The sequence below is a fragment of the Pteropus vampyrus genome, unplaced genomic scaffold (genome assembly GCF_000151845.1).
Source record: "Pteropus vampyrus isolate Shadow unplaced genomic scaffold, Pvam_2.0 Scaffold130, whole genome shotgun sequence".
NCBI lineage: Eukaryota > Metazoa > Chordata > Mammalia > Chiroptera > Pteropodidae > Pteropus > Pteropus vampyrus.
In genome coordinates this window covers 2,142,990-2,150,989 of record NW_011888911.1, presented here as the reverse complement: position 1 = coordinate 2,150,989, position 8,000 = coordinate 2,142,990, and positions in this window count along the sequence as shown.

Sequence of the window (8,000 nt, the reverse complement as noted above, 5' to 3'; positions counted from 1 at the left end):
AGGTTCAGGATCACGTTCATCTGATCCCACAGCCCAGTGCTCTTTCCCCGACACCATAAACAGCCATCAGGTGAAGCTGAATTTGACAACTGTCTAATAAAACTGCACATTCTCAAAAGATACGAGAAAGGGGTCTCCTGCCTCACATCCACCCCTGCTCCCTGCCCTCTTAATTGGAACCAAATTGCATCTTTCTGTTCTGTGTACCAGCAGGGAGGAATCAGCACATCCCATCCCCAGCCAGGGCCAAGTGCCTGCAGGTGTCTGAGGAATGCTAATGGCCATGAACTGGGGCAGGGTCTGCACAAGGCTCCTCTGTGGCATTTGCTTCCCATTAAGCCCCCTCCCCTTCCTCACCAGACCCTTTCCCCCTCCAGCAACATGCAGCTTTCATGAGCCAATTACCACGGCCAGGTTGCTCTGTTCCTCTGAAGCCACCGGCACTGCTAACAAGATACAGATGAGCAGGGCAGCCCCTGCTGTCCACTTCAGAACAGGGGCTTTCTTTGCCCAAAGGACCCCAAGTAAGTAGAAGGAAAGTTGGCTTGTCCGATTTCAATTCCACCTCTGGAGAAGGGGGAGGCCTCAGAAGGCAATAGAGTTATGAATAGTCTTAGGAAGATGAGCGGGTGACCTGTTCTTTCCCAGGGCTGTAGAGACATGGTAGATCTAAGAGATGGAGCAGGGGACCAGAAAGGAAGAACAAAGACTGAGTTTGAGTGAAGGCAAAGAGTAGGAAGGGTCTCCCCAAACCTTTAATTAACAGACAGGTATCCAAAGTCTAGATAACTTAATTCAAAACAAATTGGGTTAAAACTTATTCATAAACTAGTAAGGCACACTAGAATCTCGTATTTTTCTTTTTCTTTCTCCCCACCAGCCTCATCATATTCTCTGCCTCTTAAAATCCTATTCAGCCTGAAAGCCTCAGTGATCCATGAACTTTCCCAGACATTCCTGGGCAAAATTTACCCCTCCTTTCTTATTAGTCCATCACACTAACTGTGTTTCTTTGAATCTAGTTTCGCTATGACATATCTAAGTGTAGATTCATTTTTATGTGCCTTCCTCAGAAGTCACAATATTTCTTCAATCTATGGGTGTATGTCTTCCATTAATTCCAGAAAATGGACTATTCCCCCATTCGCCCATCCTCTCCATTCTTCTCCTTCCATAACTCCTTTAGGGGTAGTTTCGGTCCTCTTGTTCGACCCTCTATACCTCTTAGCTTCTCTTTCATATTTTCTCTCCTCATCTTTCTGTGCCGCATTTCCTCTTCTTCATTTTTCAATTCATTAATTCTCTGTTCAGCTTTGTCTAATCTGCTTCATGACACATCTATTGAACTTCTATTTCAACAATCTTTTTTTTATTTCTAGAGACCTCTATTTGGTTCTTTTTATATATTTGTTCTCCTTCAAAATATCATACTCTTTATCATTTGTATTTCTCTTTCATCTTTTTAATCACTTTAAGCATAATTGTTTTAAAATCTCTCTCAGATTGCTATAGTGTTTTATGTTATTAGAATGCTAAACTAGTTTGATATGTTTGTTGACTTTCCCTAATGGCATATCATTTCCTCGTGTGGTTTGTAATGTTTTTATTGTTGATACAACTTCAAAGGGGATTATATTTTGCTGTGAGTATGCTTTTGCTCTGGGGCGCATTCCTCCAGAATAGTCTTGCACTTCCTTCTCTTGATACCCCATGTGTCTGACTGATCTGGGACCTATTTTTACAATAATTTCTCAGCTTGGGAATTCCAAACTGTGGAAATTCAGAACTAAATCACATATGGTTTGGACCTGAAGCTTGTATTTCTCACTGTAGACATTTTTTTCTATTCAGAGCTTCGGTAAGGACAAGTTCAACTGTCACTACCCTAAGGCTGTGAGTGACATTTTTCTAGTCCTGATTTCTCTGACGATGCATTCCTTACAACAGCAGTCCCCAAACTTTTTGGCACCAGGGACTGGTGCTCCTATGAGAATCTAATGCCTAATGATCTGAGGTGGAGCTGAGTTGATGATGCTAGCGCTGGGGAGCGGCTGCAAATACAGATGTAGCTTCACTTGCTTGCCTGCTACTCACCTTCTGCTGTGCGGTCTGGTTCCTAACAGGCCATGGACCGGTACTGGTCCACGGCCCAGGGATTGGAGACTTCTGCCTTACAGGGTTCCAGATTTTGTAGAAATCTCAATTTTAGCTGCCTGCCTCTTATGAACTAGAGATCATATCTTCTGCCCCTATGTTAGCATCAAAACCACAGTCCCTGGCACCAACGTCTGTATTCAATCTGAAGTCCCCATAACACCACCATCATCTTCAGCTTGTTGAAATTACCATTCAGACTTTAAGTGCTTGTTTATCTACTGGTAACTAGAATGCTTTGTATTCTAGTTTATGGGTTTCTGCAAATAGACCAAGTACTTCTTGAAAAGCCTGTCTAATGCATCTTTGTTTTTCCTGTAGTGCCTAGCATAGTGCTCTGTCACAAGGCCCCTTACTTATCCACATAAATATATAAAAACTTTAGACATTCACACATGACCCTTTCATCTATGCAGAATCCCATAAGCCAGGAGGAGGAATGGCAGAAGGTGGCATAAGCCCCAGACTAGGACACTTCTTGCTCTCTTCCAAGTTACCTGTTCTTTCCAAAGAGGTAGTACAGTCATAAGTAGAGATCTGGACCAACAGTTAAACCTGGCTCTAGCCCCATCTCAGGTACTTCTGAGCTGGGTGAACTTGGAAAAGTCACTTCATCTATCTGGAGAGTCAGATTTTGCATCTGTAAAACAGAGGAGGGAGCTGGCCTGGGTGATCTCCAAGATTCCTTCCAGGTCTAACAGCCTTTGAACCTGCAAGTTAAGAACACAAACTGTACAAAACTGTCAGGCTCTCACTCATATATCTCCAGGTTTTCCCTATCCCAAATCACCCACTAGAGTGTCTGTTTTCCCCCAGCTTCTCCTTCCTTCAGCACCTAAGCCTCTCCTTTCCACCCAGCCACCTTTCAAGGTACCCTGCTATTTCTCCAAGTCCACTCCCTGCTGAGGACTTTGTCCTATGTCTCTGTGTTAGAAAAGGGGGGAAGGGGTGGAGGCCGTGGTGACAATGAGTATCCCCTCCAGTGGTAGGGTGATGAGCCTGTGGGGGATCAGAAGGAAAAGCAGATGACCCAGTGACCCAGTGCCTGTGTGCGCAGAAGCTCCATCTGCCCCCACCTTTAGGGGTTTCCTGATCCTTGGACTGGGAACCCTGTAGTTTAATGAGCCTCTTGAGCTGGTTCAGAAACAATGAATCAAACCCAGCTGGAAGCTGCCCTCCGACCCAGCTAATGACTTGTTTATTGTCAGAGCAGCAGTGCTCATATAAGGGAATTTCAAAGTGTCACTAATTGGCAGAGGGCCAGTAAATAGCACCATATAAATCTGACGGTGCTTCCACTAAGGCTGAGGATTGCGGACCAGATACAGAAAAGGCAAAGGAAAAAGGGTACTGCCAGGGCTGAGCGATGGGTGTGGGGTGTAGCACCTTGCCAGCTGCCGCTGCTGCTACCCTGGGTCTCCAGCACCCTGTGGAAAATGGAGTGTTTGTTCTGTGATCGGAGAAAGGAAAGAAGCCCTATGATGGTCCTAGTCCCACCATTAGTGACATTGTACTGCATGTCCCCAACTCCAAGATGCCTGACCTCCTACTGTACTATAGAAGATGTCCTCTTTCTGAGGAAAAGATAAGAATCTCATTTGAGGTAGGATTAATGGATTTTGCTGACATAAAATTTAAGGTCTTGTTCTCCATTACACAAAAATGATCTTCTTACAGAAGAACCTGGGTAAGATCCTAGCTCCAGTGGGCCTCTTAGGAACTGAGCTAGGAGGACCAGGAAGTAATGACTGATAGGATAAAAATGAGCCTCTTCTTATTCAGCATAACCCATGAACTCCTACTGGGAGCAGGCCCAGAAGAGGCGCCAGAGATGAATGATTAATGAAAAAAATAGACATTCCTTCCATGTACACCCCAACTCCTCTCATACACACATTCCTGCTGCCTGCCCCTCACCCATGTGTGGATTCAAGCTAGTGGATGATTTGGAGAAGATGAAAGCAAGAGTGAAGGAGAAAAGAGAAAAATCATAAAATGAGAAATAAAAGATGGGTAAGAAAGGAAGACAGGGGTTCAGAGTGGCATTAACCTGCTCATAAGTGGGTGCTCCAGATGGCCTCCTCATGCCAGACCTCTGATCGCTGGCCCTAACACCCGCAGCAGGGAATAGTCAGAAAGCTTTGCCTCAAAGGCCCTGCTGCAGAGCGATGGGTGAGAAGGGCCAAGCGCTGATTCCTTGGGGTAACTACTCTATGTCTGGGGTAATGGACGCTAAGGGTAAGCCTCTTGCTGGCTAAGTTTAAGACTTGTGACATCAAGAAACCAGCAGGGCATGGTAGGGAGGCGAAATCTATATACAGTAGAACTGACAGGAAGTCCAAGATACCTGTGGTCTCAAAATGAGAGCTGGCGCTGCCCAAATTTATTCGGCATCCACCAGGGCCAACGATGTGCCTGAGACTCCTAGCACACCCTAAGGTGGGTTCCACTATTGCAATCCCCATTTTACAGATGGAAAACTGAGGTTCAAAAAATCAGGGCCTGTCTTAGAGGTCCTGAGGCCTAGACACCACTCAGTCACTCACTCATGAATTCACAAGTATGGATGGAGAGCTTATTATGTTCAGGGCACTGGGCTAGGAACTCTAGATCTAGGGTAAGTGTGGGCTCTGTCCTTGAGGGGCTTCAAAGGACTGGCACTCAAATGACTGAAGATAATGTAAAACAGGATGGAGGACAGAAGTACATAGAGGAATGAACGAGAAATACGTGAGCGCATGGTAGGGTAAATTCTTATTTGATAAGAAGAGGGAGGCCTTCACAGAAAGTTGGAATTTCAGCCTAAGCCTTGAAGAAAAGACAGACTTTTAACAAGTAGGGAGGCCTGCAGTAAGGTGACCTCCAGAGGCAGGGGCCATCTCCTCCCGCCTCACCTAGCAGCACTCACGACACACAGACGGTGAGGGCCTGTGTCCAGCGTGTGGAAGAGGTGCTGGGACAAGGCCCACAGACAAAAAATATCCCTCCGAGGAAATGATTTCAGACAGATACATGTGACCTCCTGTGGCCTTGAACCAGATATCCCAGGTCCCCACATCTTTTTCTCCTCTGAAGAACTCCTCACAGTGAGCCCTTTGCCTAAACTCTGATGACCAAACACTTTGAGGTTCAAAGGTCAGGAAAGCTTGAGGAATTTCTCTCCGAACGTGTCTCCTTTTTCGTTTTCCTAACATTCAAATTTTTAATGTTACGAATTTTTCAAATCGGTTTTAAAACACATAGACATAGAACAAAAGAGTCAAAAAAGACATTATGATTTAAAGTATGCCTCCCACCCCTGCATCTTGTCACTGAGTTCCCCTTGCTGTTCCCAGTATTTCCGATATTCCCAGGGCCATGTGGATCTTTCAGAGACTATATATCCTCTTGAAAAAGAGAAATACTTTTCCCAGCTGAAACAAACTTTCTGGGCTGTTTTGAGACTTTCCCAAATAGGGGCAGGAGGGGAAAGTCCAGAAGTCCTGGTCCACGGAGAGCAGCAAAATCCTCCTGGGACTCCACATCCAAACGCACACCGCTGTCCTCTGGTGTTAATAGTTAACATAGTGCACGTTGTGTGCGTTCTCTCTTGTAATGCTCATAGAACCTTTAGGTCAGTATTACCTCCACCTCTCCCCGTTTTCCAGATATAAAAACTGAAGCTCAGAGAGGTTCAGAATCCTTCCCTTGTCACCTAGCTCATATGTGGCAGCACAGGATTTGAACCTAGCCCCATCTGCTTGCATGTCTTTGGCTCTTAATCACCACACAACTGTGTCTAGAAAGAGGCCATGGAACGCACTTTAAATTTTGCAAACTGAAATCAATGAGCATAAAATCCGGTCTCCACGCTGACGTCCAGGGAGAAATCTACTTGCAAAGAGGGTCCCAAGTTTCCTCATGAGATTTTTCTCTCCTAGCTTTGCGTTTTGCACCGAATTTTCGGGAGGGAGACAGAACGTGTGCACACAGAGAAATGTCTTCTGGGAAACCTGAGTTTGCAGTTCTCCCATGGGCGCATGCCGTGAGGAAAGGAATCTCTCCTCAAAGAAGATGAGAGCCAGCCTTTAGGGAGGAGGTGTTGAGAGATCCGCTATCCCTGTGGTAACTGCCTTCTGTGAGCTTGGAGAAGGGCTAGGTAATCCCTCTATACCCATAGCCCCCTCTCATTGACAGCCCCAGGTGAGAAATGTCCCCAGCCACTCTGAGGACACTGCCTTGGAGGGGCCTCTGTGCAGTCAGGCTTCCAAGAGAAGCTGGGCCATCACGCCCAACAGAAATGATTGCGCTAATAAGGAGAGAGGTGGCCTGCAAGAGCCCTGCCTTGGCCCTAAGCCTCCAGTTAATGAGACTTCACAGGGAGAAAGCGCTTCCAGAGTGAGTGGGGGTGGGCCGGAGGGACGGCAGAACAGCTGGAGGCCAGCAATCCCAAGGCTGTTTACTAGGAGACAAAGAAAGGACTTTGCTCCCTGCTCCGAGGTCAAACTCAAGGTATCCTGGGGAAGTGGCAAGGGAATTTATGAAGTGAGGAGGCAGCGGTTTGACAGCTGTCTGCTGGCCCTGCTCCAGCGCTGGGTTGCCTCAACCCCTGAACCGTCCTGGAGAGAGTATCCACCTGATGAAGCGAGATTCCAGCCAGCAAGTGGGGCAAATCCAGGATTCCAGGCCCCTCGAGGGCTTCTGGGAGATGATGCTCATGCAGTGACATGGGTCACAGAATGGGTTAGAAAGAGAGAAGACGGCGACTGCTACCTCCTGGGCTCCCACGAAAATCCAAAACCACCTACCTCACTTCCCAACTCCTTCCAACTCGGATGCATGCAGACTTCCCTCATAGACAGACGCTCCTGGAGACACCATGGCAGCTGTGGCAGTCTCCTACCTCTGAGGACAGACAACTGGGTCCCAAGTTTGTGACCATGAGGCAGGAATGGGCAGAACTGTGCCCGCCCCCCTCATTCCATCCTGCAATTCTCAGACATTTAGTGAGGGAGAGGAAGCTTCTGTGGAGGGGGTGGGCTCTGGGACTGAGTAGGAGGGCACTCAAGCATCGCATTTGGGGACGCCGGAGAAACAGGTGGAAGGAGAGATATTATATTGACCCAGGAACATACATTCAGACACTTTGGTTTTACAAGTGGCCAGCTTTCTGTGGGAATCAGATTCTTTTTTTTTTATTTTAAAGAAGGGAAAATGCGTGTGTATGTTTGTGTGTGAGTTTATGTTTGGGGTAGGGCGAGGATATTGACAGGAAAGGCAATATCTGCCTTGCCTACGTACTGCATTGGGACCCCATGCCTCCCAACGCAGGCACCGCAGTACTCACACAAAACGCAGGAACTTTAGTCCTTTAGGAAGACTGGAAATACAACTCAATACTACCCTCTCTGGCCATGTGTCCCCAGAGTGTAACTTAGTCCTCCCCTCCCATGGGACCTGTTCTTCCTCCCATGGCCCCAGTTTCTCACTTGGGAAATACCCTGACACGTACCTCTCATCATTAGCCTCCCCTAACCACCCCCACCCTGACACTTCAGCTACCAGGAGCCCCCTCCGCCCTCAGCCTGACCTTGCTCTGCAGAGCCAGGGCCCCTGACCCCCAGCAGGGCGGCTAGAGCTGCTGCCAGGGCCCATCCATCAGGCCCAGCACAAGCCTCCTTCCCCGCCAGCCCCCACCACATCCAGCCTGCAAACATCAGTGCTGCCCTCAGAGGGCACACCAAGAGGGACTCTCAGGGTCTGTCTGCCACTAATCCCCTCTGGCAGCCCAGCCCCAGACAGAGGAAAGTGATGATCCCTCCCCTTCCATCTACCAGACAGAGGAAAGTGATGATCCCTCCCCTTCC